Source organism: Orcinus orca, chromosome 1 (genome assembly GCF_937001465.1).
Source record: "Orcinus orca chromosome 1, mOrcOrc1.1, whole genome shotgun sequence".
Classification (NCBI taxonomy): domain Eukaryota; kingdom Metazoa; phylum Chordata; class Mammalia; order Artiodactyla; family Delphinidae; genus Orcinus; species Orcinus orca.
Window position 1 is genome coordinate 109599638 of NC_064559.1, and position 6139 is coordinate 109605776.

Here is a 6139-nt window from a genome sequence, read left to right on the forward strand (position 1 = left end):
TATTTCTCCCTCTCACCCCTGCCATCCCGTTCCTCGCCTCCTGTGTTCCAGCTACGCTGACCTGCTCTCCCTTGCTCAGTGTGCCCAGCTTTGTCTTACCAAGGAGGCCTTTGTTCATGTTGTGCTTTCTACTGGGAGTGTTTCTCCTAGTCCTTTAAAAAGCCTATCCCCTCACCCTTTAGCTCTCACTTAAGTATCCCTTCAGTGAGACTTTCCCTGACCATTTTATCTATGCAGGGCCTTCCTAATCTTTCTTTATCTCAGCACCCTGTTTGCTTTCTACAGAGCATTGAGTTTATAGTAAGTTGTCGCTTACCCCGTTGATTGTCTCCTCCATCGATTATATACGTAGGTGCCAAGAGAGCAGCTTATGTTTTGCTCACCACTCACTATATACACGGTGCGTAGAAATTCAATACATACATTTTAAGTGAAATAAATTGAACCATAGAGTGGAAGGGACCCTAAAGTCACCTCGTGTGTCCTCTCAAACCACTCCACATCAGCCCTAATGGGTCTAAGTTAGAAAATTCCTGTCACGGCAAATTCTCTATTTGGGTGTCTCAAAATGTCAATTAATTCTAATGTATATTGAGCAGAAATCTATCTTTCTGTCTGAAACTTCCCTTTATGGGTCATCTGGAGTTACACATAAGACACTTAATTCTTTTCAATGTCACTTTCAAATATTTGAATATGACTATCTCATCCTCCCCACACTCTACACATATTCTCAAATTCCTCAGAGAAACTGCTCCAACTGCTTCAATTACTTCTCTCCTCGCCAGACCCCATCGCGGGCATTTTTCAATGAATGTTTGCTTAATTTGAGTCATCTCAAATAGAATTCAGTATGAAGAATACTGTGAGATAATTATCTCCTTTTTTTTTTTTTTGGATATGACCACTTTATGTATGCAATATAAATCTGCAAAAATGTTTTCTCTCTCTCTTTTCTAACAAATGTTATGCTACATAATATGTAATTTGGAATACGTAAATATATGGAATATATAATATATGTAATTTGTAATACATGTATATGTAATATGTAATATATGTAAATATATGTAATTTATATCAAGAGTGCAATGAACCAAAACCACTGCTTTCATTACTCATGCATGAACTCGTCTCCCTTACCTGGTGCATCTAATTGCTTGAACTTAACTATAGCTTCTATCTTCCATCTTGTTAGTTTTGATCCGTCATTCTAACCTGTCTAGATCTCTTTGAATCTTGTTCCTGTCAGCTGACTTATTAGTGCTATCTCCTGGCTCTGTGTCAACTGAACACTTGACAAGCTTGCTCACTTTGACTTCATCCAAGTTGCCAGTAAAAGTGCTAAACAAGGCAGACACATTAGCACAACCCAGAGAGCTCTCTTCCAGGTAAACATGGCGCCTTGGTCATTGTCATTCAGTCACACATGGAGTCTCATTAATGCCACGTTGCTCCTTTTTGCTCAAATGCCTCACTGCAGGTCATGCATGCTCTCTCTCTAGCTGTCCCTTGACGTCCCAGCCTGCAAAGCATGGCAGAAAAGGAAGTGAGGTGAATCTGGGTGATGTTTTTTCTTGGTGAGCAGCACAGGCTGCAGCCTAGAAGCCTCAGGGGGATGTAGTTCTTTAGGATGAAGGCTCCCATTCAGTCACATCATCTCCTGTCTCATCGATTTGCCTCACAGCACCTGTCACCTCTCACATCTTATCTAATCTGCCACACCCTTCTTCTCCCTCTTGGTCCTCTCTCAAGGTTTACATGCATTTGGATGAAGCCTAGGAAGTTTCTAAGGGAACAATTTGCTACAGTCCAACGATGAGAAGAAGAGTTAATAATTCTTTTGATGAAGATCTGAGGCAGCCTTCCTGGGCAGCCCAGGACATCCCCTTCAAGAGATCTAGCTCTTCCTAGCTCTTCAGTTCTTCTTTAGTACTCTCTCACCCTCTCTTTCCTGGACTTACTTCCACCTTACTCTGAGCAGAAGTTGACAGACCTGTTTCCACACACAGTAGACAGAACTTGCTCTCTACTGTTCCGGAGAGATGACGAGCCTTGCCCCAGTGCTGGGGGGCTGCTGCCTCTCCTGGCATCTGAACGGTTTCTTCCTGAAAGCTTGTGGTCTTCTTCCTTCAGAAGCCACTGGCACCTGGTGCAGGGTATCAGAGAGACCCACCTAAGCCCAAGAGAAGAGTCTGGGGGCTTCCCTGGTGGCGCAGTGGTTGAGAGTCCGCCTGCCAATGCAGGGGACACGGGTTCGTGCCCTGGTCCGGGAAGATCCCACATGCCGAGGAGCGGCTGGGCCCGTGAGCCATGGCTGCTGGGCCTGCGTGTCTGGAGCCTGTGCTCCGCAAAGGGAGAGGCCACAGCAGTGAGAGGCCCGCGTACCGCAAAAAAAAAAAAAAGAGAAGAGCTTGGGTGAGGCCGGGGCTGTGAGAATCTTCTTTCTGTAGTTTGTGGCTTCAGTTTCTGCTTTCTCACTCTTATGTGCTAATTGACCATTTCTTCTCTCCCATTCCTCTTTTTCTCCTGTTTTCCCCACTACCCCACCCCCCCGAACCCTCAACACTTCTCCTTTGGTCCAGAAGAGACAAACACAACATTAATGATTGGCTATGAAAGAGAATCTTACAGGTTCTTTGTATTCTCACCCAGAGCTCTGCAATAAGCAATCCCTTTTCATCCTGAAACTTTTTTCTCGATGACACCATTCCTGCCACTTTAGTAATCACCTATATCTGATGGAAGAGCTGAAGCATGGCTAAGTGGTAGGTGGGGAAATTCTGCATGCTTGAATGGTTTTGCTTTTAAGTTGTACACACTACCCATGTGTGTGCACATACAACAGAAAATACCAAACATGTAGCACTCAAATAACTTACTCCATCTGACCCATGTAAACAGGCATGAAGGGCACAAGTACAGGGAAAACCACAGTTCAATTCACTCATTACACTGTCAATGCTGCTGTGGACAGAATTGTGTCCCCCCAGGTTCATATGATGAAGCCTCCTCCCCAAGGTGATGGTATGTGGAGGCAGGGCCATTGGGAGATAATTAGGTTTAGATGAGGTTGTGAGGTTGGGGCCCTCATGATGGCATTAGTGTCCTTATAAGAAGAGACACCAGAGAGGCGCCCTCCTTCCCTCTCCCTCCCTCCCTCCCTCCCTTTCTCCTTCTCTCTCCCTCTATATGTGTCTCTATCTCTGTCTCTCTCTGTCATGTGAGGACACAGTGAGAAGTTGGCAGTCTACAACCTGGGAAGAGGACCCTAGCCAGTGAGCTGGCATCTTGATCTGGGACTTCCCAGTCTCCAGTCTGTGAGAAAATAAATTTCCATTATTTAAGCCACCCAGTTAATGGTATTTTGTTATGGCAGCCGAGCAGACTAATACAAATTCTCAAGCTAATTATTTGCTATCTGCCATAACATTTGTTTCCCAAATGTGCCATTTGCGCTCAAATCTACATGTAAATTGAATTAGCTAATTAATACAGGTATAAAGTACCTCAGGATAGGAGTCTCTGCTTACTTCATTTTCCATTAATTCCTATATATTTATATATCTGCCCTTGGAACTCCTGGATTAAACTACACAGCCCTCTCACTTAACTGTAAAGCACTCAGACAATTTTATCTAAACGTTCCCCTGTCCATGCTACCTTGATATCCTGACTCTTTCCTGAAACTTTACACTTACCTTTCCCTAAATTAGCCTCTTGCACTGTGGACCCAAGCAATGATCCTATTCTGTGGCAAAGCCCATGCTTGCATTTCATTTCCATACCCTGTCTCTCTGCTATTGCGTTAAAAATCAGTTTAAATGCAGGTAACTGGTTTCCTTTTCAGGAGTAAAAAGGATTAAAATGGCCAGTTTGTTGATGATGATAAAGATGATGTCTAACATTTATGAGTTTTAATTTCTTTACGTACATATCTCATTTAATCCTTACAAAAAATGATGTGAAGGAATGGCTGTTCCCTCCATAGTTATGGATGAGGAAAGTGAGGCAAAGAGATTAACTGCCAGGGATTTCACAGCCAGTGAGTGATGTCATCAAGATTTGAACCTAGGCATCTAAATCCAGACCTCACATTTCTGACTATTAAATTAAGTATTCATTGGGCACGCCACCTAAAACGACCAAAAAGTCAAACTGGAAGACCCTAAGAGGGAGTAGTTAGCAGTCTTACTGCAGCTGACTTCTTAGGAGGATTCATATGTTGACTATTTCTTCTGTGTGGAAGGGTTACTAAATATCACAGCTGCCATTTAGCTCTCTGTTGCCAGGTGGGAAGCCTCCTGGTTTACTGCCTTTGAATGATTCATACTTCATGCCACACTGAATACCTTCCTTCAATCAAGAAAAAGGTTTCACAGACTCGCAGACATAGAGAACAGACTTGTGGTTGCCAAGGGGGAGGGGGAGGCGGAGGGGGAGTGGGGAGGGATGGATTGGGAGGTTGGGATTAGCAGATGCAAACTAGTATATAGAGAATGGATAAACAACAAGGTCCTGCTGTCTAGCACAGGGAACTGTATTCAGTATCCTGTGATAAACCATAATGGAAAAGAATATGAAAAAGAATATATTTGTGTATAACTGAATCACTTTCCTGTACAGCAGAAATTAACACAACACTGTAAATCAACTATACTTCAATAAAATTTTTTAAATAAAAGGAAAATTAAAACAAAGAAAAAGGTTTCAAGTGAGGAATTTAGATGTATGTGTTAGGAGCTGACACTACACAGAGCCAGTAGCCCTTACTCAATCTGGAAGCTAAGGCCAGCCCACAACCTCTTCAGACTCCTGTAACATGCTCAGTTTTTTGCTTCAATAGTGATGTTTTTGCACAAGCAGCTCTATTTGTCAATTTTAGGGCTAGAAGATATTTGGCCCACACATGGGGAAGAAAGGCCATTCTAACACTTGGGTCCTTTTATTGGGCTGGTCCTATCTTGGGTATTGAGAACAGGAGAATCTTCAAACAATTTCCTGTTGCCAGTAGGTGGTACAAGTAGCTGCTGTTGGACAGACCATTAAACAATACAAAGATTCCCTAAAGACAGACTGAAGAACTCATAACATCTGCCTTTAGTCATGGGAGACTATAACAAAACATACTCTCGTGTGTCTATTTGAACAGCATCATAAGGCAGCACAGAGTAGCCATTCAATCAACATGGGCTGAGCTGAATGGAAATCTGTGGGAACCAGGGCAAAGAGTGCGAAGGTTGAATGAATTTGGATTGGAGGAGTGCTCCTCCAATCCAAATTCATCTCCCCTTTCTAGAGCCAACCAGCAGAGAGCGTGTGACAAAACAAGCACCTGTCATTGTTTTCTGTCCCAATGATCCTCTCGTCACCTTGTATGTGTACAGATCTTTGCTCATGATGAGACGGTGGAATCTCTACAGCTAGAGGAAGCATACTGTGACAGAGCGTTGCTTTTGGAGTCCATGCACATGCTCTGCCCCTTAATGCTAGGTGACCTTAGGGATGACACTTTAACTGCTTTTTCCTGGTTTGTGGCTTAATCTCAGTTTCTTCACAGGTTTGTCATAAAGATTCAGTCCTCATAACTCATTAATCTCTTTCCCCTTTCCTCTTTGTGGAAATGGATGATGTCAGTTATTTCTGCATGCCTAGCTCTTAGTGTATGTCTTGGTACACGTTAGATATCAGAAAAATGCTTATGGAATAAATAAAACTATTTCTCTTTTATTTACAATCCCTTTTTCTGTGTTGGTCATCTAGTTGGTCCTCAAATACTTTTTGAAAGAAAGATATTTTTTAATTTATTTTTTTATTTTTTTAATATTCATTTGGCTGCGCTGGGTCTTAGTTGCAGCACGCGGGATCTTTCTTAATTGCGGCATGCAGGCTCTTAGTTGTGGCATGCGGGGTCTAGTTCCCTGACCAGGGATCAAACCCGGGCCTCCTGCATTGGCAGCATAGAGTGTTAATTACTGGACTGCCAGGGAAGTCCCAAAAGATGCCTTTTTAAAAACTCGGGTTTAAGTTATTTACATATAGTAAACTATTGTTATGTATTACTATAATATTTATATTAATATGTATTAAACTATGTATTATTAAGTTCAGTTATTTACGTACAGTACTCAATCTTAAG